This window comes from Bubalus kerabau, chromosome 11, assembly GCF_029407905.1.
Source record: "Bubalus kerabau isolate K-KA32 ecotype Philippines breed swamp buffalo chromosome 11, PCC_UOA_SB_1v2, whole genome shotgun sequence".
Lineage (NCBI taxonomy): Eukaryota > Metazoa > Chordata > Mammalia > Artiodactyla > Bovidae > Bubalus > Bubalus kerabau.
Window position 1 is genome coordinate 107910572 of NC_073634.1, and position 13778 is coordinate 107924349.

Sequence of the window (13778 nt, forward strand, 5' to 3'; positions counted from 1 at the left end):
GGGATGCATTAACCACAGGAGCACGCCAGCAGTCATTGGGGACAGAGGGTGTGACCAGCACGGTCCCCGCGGACGAGGCCGGGACACCCGGGGCTGGGACAGAAACAATAACGTCGGATTGGAGTATGACTCCAAGGACAACATGAATACCCGTGAGCCTGTTCTCGCATAAACACACGACTGCATAAATAAACACGTGGTGGATGAGAGACGACTCTCCCTGCAGAAGAGTCCCTGAGGGTTTGTGTGTGTGCTCCCCTCCACGAGCTGGAACCCGAGCCCTCATCCTCGAATGCGAGCTGTGCCCAGTGACCACCTTGTAAAGAAGGCTGCCGGGGGAGGGAGACAGAGAGGAACGGTCCAGGGGAGGGGTGCGGCCTGGCAAACCCGACCTCGGCCAGGGCTCAAGGCCAGCGCCAGCGGTGATGCGTCCTGGTGCCGGCCTGCACCCCTGGCACAGTGGCATGAATAGGGCACCTCCCTCAGGGTCTTCCTCCCAAACCCCCCCATCAAGGCCCACCATGAGAAAACCACCAGAGAAATCCCAGCTGAGGGACCTTCCACAGAATCCCTGAGCAATCCTCCTCAGAATTGTCAAGGTCATCAAAGCACAGGAAGTCTGAGAAACTGTGGCCCAGAGGAGCCCACGGAGATGTGAGAACTCAGGGTTGGGTGGGGTCCCGGGTCAGAGGAGGATGTTGGGGGGAAAGCAGGATGAGTGGAACAAATCAGGCTTCCCTGGTGGCTCAGCTGGTAGAGACACTGCCTGCCATGTGGGAGACCTGGGTTCGATCCCGGAGTCAGGAAGATCCCCTGGAGGAGGAAATGGCAACCCGCTCCAGTGTTCTTGCCAGAATCCCACGGACAGAGGAGCCTGGCGGGCTCCAGTCCCTGGGGCTGCAAAGAGCCGGACACGCCTGAGTGACTGACCCTTTCACGTCGTGGACATGAACAGGCAGAGCGCGTTTTGTTGTCTTCCCTTTGTTGCCGAAGCTGTGCTTCTCACAAACCGCAGGTCAGTGGCGACCCGAGTCTAGCGAATCTCTTGGTGCCTGTTCCCCAACAGCGGTTGCTCGTTTTGTGTGTCTGTGCTGCATTTTGGGAATTGTCCCAGTGTTTCAAACATTTTCATCATTGTTAGATCCGTTGTGGTGACCTGTGGCCTCTGGTGTTACTCTTGTCATTATCTGAGAAGCCACGAGCTGCACCCCCGTAAGACGGTGAACTGAACTGACAAACGTGTGTTCTGACGCCTCCACCGACCGGCCGATCCCCCGCCTCTCCCCTCTCATCCGGCCTCCCTTTTCCCCGAGACGCAAGAGCAGTGGCATTTGGTCGATTAAGAACCTACCATGACCCCCGAGTGTTCAAGGGAAAGGAAGAGCCGCTCGTCTGTCACTTTAAATCAAAGCTAGAAATGGTGGAGCTCAGTGAGGAAGGCGTGTCAGAGCTGAGACGGGCCTGGAGCCAGGCCTCTTGCACCAAACAGCTACCCAAGGTGTGAAGGCAAAGAGCGCTCTTGAAGGAAATTAACAGTGCTGCTCCAGGGATCACACGGATGGTAAGAAAGAGAGACAGCCTTCCTGCTGGTACGGAGAAAGTTCGGGTGGTCTGGATAGAGGATCAAACCGGCCCAACACTCCCTTAAGCCAAAGCCTCATCCAGAGGAGGGCCCTAATCTCTTCAATTCTGTGAAGACTGAGCGGGGTGAGGGGGCTGCAGAAGGAAACTCTGAACCCGGCAGGGTTGGCTCGTGAGGGTTCGGGGGAGAAGCCGTCTCATAACGAGCAAGTGCAGGCGAAGCAGCGATGCTGACGCAGGAGCCGCAGCAGGTCATCCGTGGGGGAGCCACGCTAGACGGCAGACGCTCGGTGTAGAGGGAACAGCCTCCACCAGCGAGGAGATGGGGTCCCACCAGCGGCTCAGGTGCGGTTTGCATGTTTTCGCAGTGAAATATTTTAAATTGAGATTTGTACATTGTTTCCTTAGACATAACACTATTGTAGCCAGCAGGGAAGCCCCGATCGACTACAGCGCCGTGTAAACAGAACCGTTATCGCCCTGGGAACCAAAACTCTCCTGTGAGTGGCTTTCCTGTGATACGTACTGCGGTGCCCTGGAGCCGACCTGCCGTCCCTGCTGCCCCTGCCGTGCCTGCCGTGCCTGCCGTCCCTGCCGTCCCTGCCGTCCCTGCTGTCCCTGCTGCCCCTGCCGTCCCTGCTGCCCCTGCCGTCCCTGCCGTCCCTGCCGTCCCTGCCGTCCCTGCTGCCCCTGCCGTCCCTGCCGTCCCTGCCGTCCCTTTCGTGCCTGCTGTCCCTGCCGTCCCTGCCGTCCCTGCTGTCCCTGCTGTACCTGCTGTCCCTTTCGTGCCTGCCGTCCCTGCCATCCCTGCCGTCCCTTTCGTGCCTGCTGTCCCTGCTGTCCCTGCTGTCCCTGCCGTCCCTGCCGTGCCTGCCGTCCCTTTCGTGCCTGCTGTCCCTGCCGTCCCTGCCGTCCCTTTCGTGCCTGCTGTCCCTGCTGTCCCTGCCGTCCCTGCCGTCCCTTTCGTGCCTGCTGTCCCTGCTGTCCCTGCCGTACCTGCCGTCCCTGCCGTCCCTGCCATACCTGCCGTCCCTGCCGTCCCTGCTGTCCCTGCCGTCCCTGCCGTCCCTGCCATACCTGCCGTCCCTGCCGTCCCTGCTGTGCCTCTGAACTGTTGCCTTTAATGATGACGTTTTCATACTGGTTCCTTAGTCACGACACATACCAGATGAATGTAAGATGTTAGCACTGGGGAGAGCTAGCTGAGGGGTCTGTGGGAACTCCCTGTGCTATCTTTGCAAATCTGGTAAATCTAATATGATTCTGAAATAAAAGAGTTTATGGAGAAAATTAAAGCAGCATGGATATGTAAAAAGAAAAAAATGTCGCAAGCTGTGGCATGAACACTAACTTTTGGAAACCAGTGTGTTTACTGAAGGCCTCTTGTGAGATGGCCCAGCTGTGGTGAATAGGACGCTCTTTTCTAAAGAGATTGCACATGCAGCCTGTCTTGAACATCCCGTTTTCAGGAGAGATGGGGGGAGCGAGGGAGGGCGGGAGGGGAGGGGAGCCTAGCGGGGCCGCGGTGGGTTGAGGTGGGGCTGAAGGGCTGGCCTGGAGGCTGACTGTCTCTCCCACCTCTCCCCGCCCCACCAAGGTCTCTCTAGGCCCCTGTTGTACTGCCTGAGCCCCTTCCCCAGGAATGAGAGCCCCCCAGAGTTGGGCCTGACCCCAGTTACAGAGCCTCATGGGCAGGTTTTCGTCCGGTAGCTCAGCTTTTGTATTTTGATTAGAAAGGCCCCAAAGCCAGCTGACAGAGGAGCAGCCTGGATACCTTGGGTGAGGGCTGGGCCGCGGCGGAGGCCAGTCTTGTCTCATAGCCGATGCTCGCCGGGTGGCCGGTGGCCTGGCGTTTGTGGACACGTGGGGGATGGCGGGTGCTCAGCTTGGCACCCCCAGGCCCCACTGTGTGTTACCCCTTGTGGGCTGAGCTCCAGGTTTCCAGTAGATCACCCCCACCCCTCCCCAGCAAGTTCTAGGTCAGCAGGACCCAGGCTGGAGGTCTCAGGACCAGAGACTTTCCCAATAGAGAGGTGAGGTTTCCTGATATGTCTAGGGCTGGATGGGGCTGTGTGTGAGAGGGGAGCTTGGAGTATCCTTATGGAACCCGTAGTGGGGTCTTCAGAGCCTCTATCAGAGTCTCAGCGTGAGGCCAGGGGCCAGGAGACCGGTGCCCTGCTGCTGGTGTAGCCGGGGAACTCAGTCTGGGGCCTTATTTTCCCCCTACCCCACCCCTGGGAATACAAATGTGGGCCCTGGAGTCACACACATCAGCTCCCCCTCACCCCTGCCCCCCGAGCAGAATGTCCTGGGGGGCATGGAAGGTGGGGCCCTCCTGGGCTGCAGGTGGCCATCCAGGGTGTAGAAGTCCAGGATATCGGGTTCTGGAGGAGCCTGAGGCCTTAGAGGGCCTTGGGTAGGACAGTTTGAAGGAAAAGGTCTAGGAATTTGCCAGTGAGCTCAAACTCGGTGACCTTTGGGTATAAGAAATAAGTGACACTTTGATTAAAAGAAAAAGAAATTGATTAAAAGAAAAGCCAAGACAAAACTGAAAATGAGTTCAGAGCAGATAGTTGATGGACGGTCTGTTCTGAGCGGCTCCTCTCCAGGGCCAGCTGTGTGTCCTCTGCAGCCAACGGTGGACGCTGCCTGGGGCGCGTGCTGAGGATTCAGAGGCGTGAAGTGTTGGTTCTGCCGCGGCTTTAGGAGCCTGGAGCCCGCGCGGCCACCAGCCAGGTAGAGCCGCCTCTGTGTAGCTGCATCAGCGGGTCAGCGGAGCGTGTGTGAGTGGGGCTGGCTGGCTGCAGCTGCTCTCCCTCCGACTTTGGTGGTTTCTTTCTGTTGGACCCACCAGGACCTCTTAGGGCTCTAGAAATCCCACCAGTTCTTGGACACCCTCTGCTACTCCTCTAGTCACTCCCGCCAAACCCCTGGCCCCTCTGTTTGAAGAGTTACAACCGCTGGTAAAGCTGGGTTGCAGCTCTCTGAGTCAACAGTGGGTGGCACTCTCTAACTATTCCAGGTAGTTGAACAGTCGCTGAGCTGTGTAGACTCTGCAACTCCATGGATCACAGCACGCCAGGCTTCCCTGCCCTTCCCTTTCTCCCGGAACTTGCTCAAACTCATGTCCACTGAATCGGTGATGCCATCCAACCATCTCATCCTCTGCCACCCCCTTCTCCTCCTGCCTTCAATCTTTCCCAGCATCAGGGTCTTTTCCAATGAGTTGGCTCTTTGCAGCAGGTGGCCTAAGTACTGGAGTTTTAGCTTCAGCATCAGTCCTTCCAATGAATATTCAGAACTGATTTCCTTTAGGATTGACTGGTTTCATCTCTGCAGTCCAAGGGACTCCCTCGAGTCTTCTCCAACACCAAATCAATTCTTCGGTGCTCAGCTTTCTTTACAGTCCAACTCTCACATCCATGCATAACTACTGGAAAAACCACAGCTTTGGCTATGTGGATCTTTGTTGGCAAAATGATGTCTCTGCTTTTTAATAGGCTGTCTAGGTTTGTCATAGCTTTCTTTCCAAGGAGCAAGCATCTTTTAACTTCATGGCTGCAGTCACCGTCTGCAGCAATTTTGGAAAATTCCTCGATTCTGCAACTTGAGCATTTATCAAACCAAAATGACTTACTGATTGATCAAGTTCAGTAATGCCTTTATTTGTGCACAGAACTTTGTGGATTGTAACTTTGAATTAAGTCAGAATCAAGGAAAGATGCATTTCATCAAAGGCCTGGATGCCTTTCATTTACCTGGAATGAAGGGGAAACATCACCGGCGCCTCCAGCTGGCTTGATGGCCGAGATGGGGCCGGGCCATCATCTTCCCCGTCCACCACCAGAGGGCAGCATTGCCCCACCGAGCGCCCTCCACCGCCAAGCCTGTTGGCCGGGGCTGATTGGCTAAGCCCTGCCGTCTCCCTGGCAACCGTCTCCAGCCCTCCCTCTTCCGGCGCGCATCCGGCAGAGCGCTGCTCTGTGATGGACAGGGGCCGCCGCTCTGCTCTCTCTCCCTGTGCCTGAGCCAGCGGAGCTGCCCGAATGGACTGTGCTGGACGCAGCCGGGGCCCAGTAACAGCATCTCTGATTTCCTCTTGGCCGAGGGGCCCTCCTTTCCCCCAAATGCTTGCCTTCCCCACCTCCTGTTCTGGAGAGGGAGATTTCAGGGCCAGGTGCAAAGGCAGCGATCCCCTCACAGCCCGTGGAGGGGAGTGGGCTGGGGAGGGGGCCTTGGCTGGCGAGGAGTGGGGGTGCAGAGTGCAGGGACCACGGGCAGAAGACCACGCGTGTTTGGGACCCCAGCTGCTTCCGAACCTTGTCCAGTGGGAGCCCCTCTGTGACCAGACTGTGCAGCGGGAAGTGATGATGAATTTTGACCACCTTGGACCCCAACATGACACCCCAGGCTCGTCCCCGGAGGCCTGTAGAAAGGCTCAGGTGGGCACCTTCCCAGTTCAGAGTGAGTCAGAGGGAGAAGGGAGGCCACGGATACGCAGGAGCCATAGAAGGGGTCGAGCACCTGCATCGGGTTGGGGGTCAGGGCCATGGGTCTCAGCTGGCTCTGAGGAGTCAGGGTGAGGGGTGGGTGGGGAGCCTGTCTGGACGGCGCGGTCAGGGCGGACCTCGGTGAGAAGTTGGGGAAGGACAGCCCGGCCTCCTGCTTCCCTGGCCAGCTTGGCCTGGACGACGCGCACCCCGAGCGGGAGGCGGGCACCCAGCCTTCCCTGTGCCTGCACCGCCCGCTGGGCTGCCTGTGAGAATGGCGGAGGGCGAGCTTGCAGACCTCAGATGGGCCTTGCTCCCTGGAGCGCCCCCTCTTCTGCCCGGGGTGCCCCGCGACCCCAGTGCAGGGCCAGGTGCCCAGTGGGGCCCATCATGTGACCCGGGGTTGGGTGCAGACTCCAGAGAGGGGAGCTGTGATTCAGTAGTCTTCTCACGGCGCCTGTATTTCGACAGGATGGTCATGGGTCCCTGGGTCATGAGACTCCAGGGCAAAGGCAATGGCGGTCAGCCCCGAGTACCCATCCATCTGTTCATTTGCTCGGCAGTCGCTGCCCTGGACTGGCTTGGGGAGGGCGGCATCTGCCCCATACAATGTAACACGTGGCTGGAAATTTTCTAGTAGCCACATTAAAAACTGTGAATTTTATAAATTTAATATATTTTATTTAACCTGGTGTGTCAACCTATTATCATATCAACATGCGAGCCATCTAAAAATTATTAATGAGCTATCTTACACTCATTTACTATCAAGTCTGAGATTTGGTAGGTATTTTACACTTTCAGCACTTTCCCGCTTGTGTAAGTCAGACATCAAGCTCTCAAAAGCCAGAAGCAGCCAGGCTGGCGTACTGGAGAGTGGAGTCCAGAACACGCTCTGGGGCTGCATGCAGGCAGCCAGTGAGGGCTGATCTGTGCCAGGAAGGGGTCACAGGACTGTGGGAACTCAGAGGGAGGAACAGCCAGTGGGGAGGGGCTTGGAGGACTCCCAGGAGGAGGAGGCATTGGGGCTGGGCATGGGAGGGTAAAGAGGAGTTCTTCATGTACAAAGGAGGGGAAAGAATCTTCTAATTTCGTTCCTGGTTCCCCAGATACGGTCTGAAGAAATCAAGGACTTTCAATGACTTCCCAGCAGATTCTCCTAAAGGAACCACTGATTTACACCCTCTTACTTCAGGACTTCCCTGGTGGTCCGGTGGGTAAGTCCATGTTCCCAGTGCAGGGCGCCGGGTTCAGTCCCTCATCAGGGACCAAGACCCTGCACTGTGCAGCTAAGACCCAAATAAATAAACATTAAACAAAAATCCGCTTCTTTCTGCCCCTGGGCCAGTGCAGATATTTTTCCATATTCTAGTAACAAACCCTGAGGCCTAGAGCTTCAGCTACTAGGAGGCTTGTGTGCTCAGTCGCGTCTGGCCCTTTCCAACCCCATGGGCTGCAGCTCCCCAGGCTCCTCTGTCCATGGAATTCTCCAGGCAAGAACACTGGAGTGGGTAGCCATTTCCTCCAGGGGATCTTCCCCACCCAGGGATGGAACCTGTGTCTCCTGCACAGACAGGCAGATTCTTCACTACTGCGTCACCTGGGAAGCCAGGGTGGGTAATAGGCCAGACATAAATCTTATCTAGGTCTTAGACAGCAGTGGCCACTGAGACGGTGTTACCTGGCCCTCCCTCTGCTTTATGGAGCCATGGTGCACGTGCCTCTTGCTTCACACAGGGAAGGAGATGCAGGTGGGGATTCCTGAAACTTGGCTAACCAGGTGCCAACCCTGGGTCCCACTCGGGCAGTCTTCCTTAGGTCTAACTGAAATCTCTCTTGCTGTTGTTGGGGTCCCTTTGAGGCTGCTTTGCAGGACTGCTCTGAGTCCGCCTCTCCCACAGCTATCCCCAGGGACCAGCCTGGAGAGCTGCCGTGTTCGTGAAAACCTTTAGAAGTGAATCTTCCAAATGTGTCTGCAAAGAGTCAAAAGATTGAGCCTTCATGGGGGGATCTCTGGAGAGGTGACCGGTGTGGGGCAGCTCTGTGGGAACAGAGCCACATTCCCCCTGCTCTCCTTCCTGTAGGGAGAGGGGGTCCACTGGGGTGATGCTCTGTGGCTCCACTTGATGGGGGGAGCAGAAAGGCCCCCGTTTCCTGAAGCCTCCCTCCTGTGTTGTCTGGAATCGAGCTTCTGGGCTTCGTCCTGGGGCTTTTGAGCATCACCCTTCGCCCTCACAGAGGCTCAGTGCATGTTCCGGCACTGAAGCGGTCCCTGTCGTTCTCCTCGGGGGTCCTGGGGTGGTTGGGGCAGGGACCACTGTGAAGGGTGCTCCTGGCACGGGAAGTTGAGGGAAAAACCTGTGGGTGGTCAACCCTGGCCTCTTATGTGGCCCCTGAGACATGGGCCCGGGTCCTCTGCTGAGAGGTGGGCTGCGTGGGAGCCTGGATTTGCCTCTGTCCTGTCACCTGAGTGGCTCAGACGGTAAAGCGTCTGCCAGCAATGCGGGAGACCCAGGTTCGATCCCGGGATTGGGAAGATCCCCTGGAGAAGGAAATGGCAACCCACTCCAGTGCTCTTGCCTGGAAAATTCCATGGATGGAGGAAATTGGTAGCCACAGTCCATGGAATCGCAAAGAGTCGGACATGATTGAGCGACTTCACTGGTTCATTTTCACCCGGGAGATGAGGTTTCAGTAGCACATCCTTGCCCTCACACCTGCTGTGTCTGGCGGGTTTTTTCCCTTTCCGTCTCCTCAGCTTGGGCTCATTTGGGCACACTGCCTCCCCGGGTGGCACGTGGTGGGTCACGGTCGCTGTGCAGTAAAGAGCTGAGACTTAGCAGACTCAGGTTGCCCACACCCTGCATGCCCAAGGGAGGCCAGGCCCTGGCTCAGCTCCCGGGAGGGACCTCTGGACATTCGGGACGTCCTGCTGATAAAAGCATCTTTGTCTACCTGCTCCAGGCCACGCCAGGGAGTCTGTGAAATGATGGGGTTTATGGGGGGGTGCATCAGGGTCCCCGGTATCAACCGGACCTCTGTAGGGGCTGGAAGCTAAAGTCACCTACGTGGACAGCCAGGCTTGTCTTCGTGACCCACCTGCAAGGAGAACCGGGGCACCAAAGTTCAGGGGGGCTTCCCTGGCTGGCACCCCTCCCATGATGTCACACGTCCCCTGGGAGGGGCTGGTGCCTGGTGTCCCTGGCACCTGCCCCATGCGGACCCTCCCTGGGCTGGTTTTTCTCTGTCCGTTTGGGCTAATAACCCTTAACCATGAGCACGGCAGCCTGGCTGAGTTCTGCGAGTCCCTCCAGCGGCTCCTGGGAGCCTAGGGTGGTCTGGAGCCCTGGGGGGCAGGGTCAGCCACCCTGTTGACTGGCCCTGAGGCAGGTGGGGCCCCTGTCCCGTCCGGGTCACGTGGGCAGTCTTGTGTCCAGAGGCCCCAGCAGGACGTCTTCAGACGTTGGGGCTCTTCGACCTTTGACCTTGACTCCTCTCTCCTGTCCATGCTCTCAGCTCTGCCCACTGGGCATCCACATGGCATCCTACATTCCCCAGGGAGAACCGAACTGTTTCTGGTGGCGGGGGATCCTCCCTGGGTGCGGATCCTGCTGACTGGGGTGGGGGCACAGCCTTGACACCCCCCCATTCTGAACCTGGAGGCACCTAGGATGACGGGGGGCTGCAGAGAAGACGGGCTCCATGTGTGTGTGTGTGTGTGCACATGCGTGCGTGTGCGGCTTTCTGTGTGTGTGTACATGTGCATGTGTGTGCGGGTTTCCGTGTGTGTATGTGTTTCCGTGTGTGTGTACACGTGCATGTGTGTGCAGGTTTCAGTGTGTGTGCACGCGTGTGTGGGTTTCAGTGTGTGTGCACGTGTGTGCGGGTTTCCGTGTGTGTGTGTGTGCACATGTGTGTGCGTACATGCGCATGTGTGTGCAGGTTTCCGTGTGTGTGTGGGGGGGTTCCGTGTGTGTACACGCGCATGTGTGTGCTGGTTTCCGTGTGTGTCTGTGTGGGGTTTCCGTTTGTGTACACGTGCATGTGTGTGCGGGTTTCCATGCACACGTGTGCATGCATGTGCTTGTGCTGGTTTCCGTGTGTGTGCGCACGATTGTGTGCGGGTTTCCATGTGTGTGCATGTGTGTGTGTGTGTGGGTTTCCGTGTGTGTGTGTGTACACACGCACGTATGTGCGGGTTTCCGTGTGTGTGTGTGCGCGCACATGTGTGCGGGTTTCCATGTGTGTTTGCACGCGCCGTGTGTGCGGGTTTCCGTGTGTGTGAGCCCGCGCCTGTGTGTGCGGGTTTCCGTGTGTGTCTGTGTGTGCGTGTGTGGGTTTCCGTGTGTGTGTGCACGCGTGCGTGTTTCCGTGTGTGTGTGTGTGCACGTGCGGGTTTCCATGTGTGTGTGCGGGTTTCCATGTGTGTGTGTGCGTGTGCGGGTTTCCGCGTGTGTGTGTGCACATGTGTGTGCAGGCTTCCATGTGTGTGCACGCGCGTGTGTGCAGGTTTCCGTGTGTGTGCACACGCACACGTGTGTGCGGGTTTCCATGTGTGTCTGTGTGTGCGTGTGCGGGTTTCTGTGTGTGTGTGTGCGGGTTTCCGTGTGTGTGTGTGTGTGGATTTCCGTGTGTGTGTGCGCGTGTGCGGGTTTCTGTGTGTATGTGTGTGCGTGTGTGTGGGTTTCCGTGTGTGTGTGTGCTCACATGCGTGTGTGTGGGTTTCCATGTGTGTATGCATGTGTGTGTGTGCGGGTTTCTGTGTGTGTGTGTGTGCGTGCGCACATGTGTGCGGGTTTCCATGTATGTGTGCACGCACAAATATGTGCGGGTTTCCGTGTTTGTCTGTGTGTGCGTGTGCGGGTTTCTGTGTGTGTGTGGGTTTCCGTGTGTGTGTGTGCATGCACACATGTGTGCGGGTTTCCGTGTGTGTCTGTGTGTGTGTGTGCGGATTTCCGTGTGTGTGTGTGTGTGTGTGCGGGTTTCCGTGTGTGTGTGCGCGTGTGTGTGCGGGTTTCTGTGTGTGTGTGCGCGCACGCGTGTGTGTGCGGGTTTCCGTGTGTGTCTGTGTGTGTGTGTGCGGATTTCCGTGTGTGTGTGTGTGTGTGTGCGGGTTTCCGTGTGTGTGTGGGTGTGTGTGCGGGTTTCCGTGTGTGTGTGTGTGTGTGTGCGGGTTTCCGTGTGTGTGTGTGTGTGTGCGGGTTTCCGTGTGTGTGTGTGTGTGTGTGTGCGGGTTTCCGTGTGTGTGCGCGTGTGTGTGCGGGTTTCTGTGTGTGTGTGCGCACGCGTGTGTGTGCGGGTTTCCGTGTGTGTCTGTGTGTGTGTGTGCGGATTTCCGTGTGTGTGTGTGTGTGTGTGTGTATGCGGGTTTCTGTGTGTGTGTGTGTGTGTGCGGGTTTCCGTGTGTGTGTGTGTGTGTGTGCGGGTTTCCGTGTGTGTGTGTGTGTGTGTGCGGGTTTCCATGTGTGTGTGCGGGTTTCCGTGTGTGTCTGTGTGTGTGTGTGCGGATTTCCGTGTGTGTGTGTGTGTGTGGGTTTCCGTGTGTATGTGTGTGTGCGGGTTTCCATGTGTGTGTGCGCGTGTGTGTGCGGGTTTCTGTGTGTGTGTGTGCACGCGTGTGTGTGCGGGTTTCCGTGTGTGTGTGTGCGCGCACAAGTGTGCGTTCTGCCTTGTCTGGGGTGGGGGCTGAGCGGGGCTGCGCCTCTGGGTGCCCTCCCAGCTCAGGGGAAGCTCTGAGCTGCCCGTGCTAAGGCTCTGGTGGCGGCCTGAAGATCAGGGAGGCCCGACCTTCCCTCCGGGGGCCCCTGTGTGCCAGTTCCCCCAGACGTGCCTCAGGCCCCAACGCTGGATCCGTCCAGGCTGCTGCTCCCATGCTTTTCGGCCTCTGCCTCCATCTGGGACAGACGCTGGCTCTCCTGCCAGGCCCCACCGCCCGCCCCATGGGCCTGTGCGCCTGTGTTCAGGTGAGCTGGTCCAGGTGCGGCCGGCCCTGATGCCCGCCCTGGGAGAGGCTGCTGGGCAGGAAGGTCCCCGTGCGCCATGGAGACATGGAGCTGGGAGCGCCCCTGGGTCAGCCTCTGCCCAGAGCCTGGTCTTAGCGCCCTGCTCTTTCCCAGGCCGAGGCCTGCACTTGGCCCCCGCCCTGGCCCAGGCCCTACGTCCGGGGATGGGCGCTGCCCCCGGTGCCCTGTGGGTTGGGACCCGGGGCCTGGCTGGAGACTGACGCCTCCCCCCAGCCTGCAGCCTGGCCACCGCCCCCGCCCTGCCACGTCGCTGCTTCCACCCCAGCGGCAGGAAGCCGCGCGCTCTTTCTGTAACGTTTTGGAGGGCTGCTGTTGCAGGAAACATCTGGCCGCCGTCCAAGGAACATAATAAAAGAGAGAGAGGGTGAGAGGGAGTTGGGGAGGAGGCAGGGGCTGGGGAGGTTTGGAAAAACCATCTGATTCCACTTTGCAAAGACAACTGCAGTTATGTCTCCGAGGGTTTCGAAGTCACTTCGGATTCAAACCGTGCCGGGTGACGTCAGTGGGAAAAAATGAAGCTCGCCCTGGTTCTGGGACACACACCACATGAAGTCGGTCCCAGCAAGCCCCCAGCCCGCGAGCCAGGACAGCGGATGGCCCACGGGGGTCTTTGCAGAAAGGCAGGAGCCGCAGGGGCAGGGGCCGAGGTCCGCCGCTCTGGGCGTCCCGGGCTGTCCGGCCTCAGCTCCGTGGCCTGACCCGGGGGGACGGGAGGGGAGCAGGAGGAGGGCATAGTGAGACCGTGAATGGGAGAGAGGTCAAGGTCAGAGGGAGCCCTGCACAGTGTCCCGCATCTGAAGACGTCCAGGGACCTCTGGACACGGGACTGCCCGCGTGACACGGCCCTGGGCCCCTTTGGAACAGTTCGGTGTGTCTCAGCCCTGCCCAGAGTGGAGGGCTGCTGGCCCGGGACGGAGAAACATCCTGGCATTGCTGGCCTCCAGCCTCGATGTCGGGAGTGTCCCCTGGGCTGTGGGGGTGTCCTGGGCCTCAGGGCCCTCCCCCCCGGACAAGCCCAGGCCCCCGCACTTTGCAAAGTCAGCCTTGCAGCTTGGGGCCGACGTCTGGGACCCTCACGGTGTCTGTCCGCCACTCCCAGCTACCGTGGGCACTGGAGGGGGAGTGAGGAAGACCCACCCCGTCCCTCCTGCTTGGGGCTGCTCCGGTGAGAGCCCTGCCCCTCCAGATGGGGCTCCAGGGGTCCCGGAACACGGCAGGAGCTGATGTGGCCCTGGTTCCACAAGAGAGGGTACAAGGCCCCCTTCTCCACAATTCTAGGGGCTCCGTGGACACTCCCCAACCCTGACAGAACCTGGGCCTCAGGACAAGGTCGCCGCAGCCTCAGAGCCCTTGGTCCCTAGAGGTGGGGCCCCCCAGGGAGGAAGGGCCTCCCACCACTTGCAGAGCCCCAGGGGCACATGCCCTGGCCCCCACGAGTCCGCCGGGGTCTGCACGGTGGCCTGGCTTAGCTGTCGTCTCCGCATTTGCTCTCCCAAGTGCGTTTTGAAAGAAACCTTGCAGGGAAGCCTGGTGACGGTGAGGCTGGGCGGACGCCGGCTGGAGGAAGGCAGATTCCAATCGACCCGCATTTGCTGGCAGCCGACGGTGCCAAGCCCGAGGGCAAGGGCCCAGGGCCCGCGGCCAGCCTCCAGGTCGCCCCCGAGCAGCCCCACTCTGAGGGGCC